Here is a 268-nt window from a genome sequence, read left to right as displayed (position 1 = left end):
GGGGGGGGATCTGTCTGTAACACGGCCACATGACAAAATACCCCACTGTTTGACTTCGAAAATAGTTTTTAACAGTCACTTGTTCTTCAACTGTGTAAGATTGTACATTCAGCGCCAAATAAGAGGCCACTTGGCTAGCATACAGGAAACGAGAGTACCCTGCTACAACCTGTTGTTGGGTCAAAATGGCGTCGGAGCACGTGTTTCAAAGTGTAGAGGATGCGGGCAACGAGAAGGATTGTGGCTTTCATTGCTTTATGTCGGCTGT

Source organism: Austrofundulus limnaeus, unplaced genomic scaffold, assembly GCF_001266775.1.
Source record: "Austrofundulus limnaeus strain Quisiro unplaced genomic scaffold, Austrofundulus_limnaeus-1.0 Scaffold1838, whole genome shotgun sequence".
Taxonomy (NCBI): Eukaryota; Metazoa; Chordata; class Actinopteri; order Cyprinodontiformes; family Rivulidae; genus Austrofundulus; species Austrofundulus limnaeus.
This window is presented reverse-complemented; position numbering follows the sequence as displayed.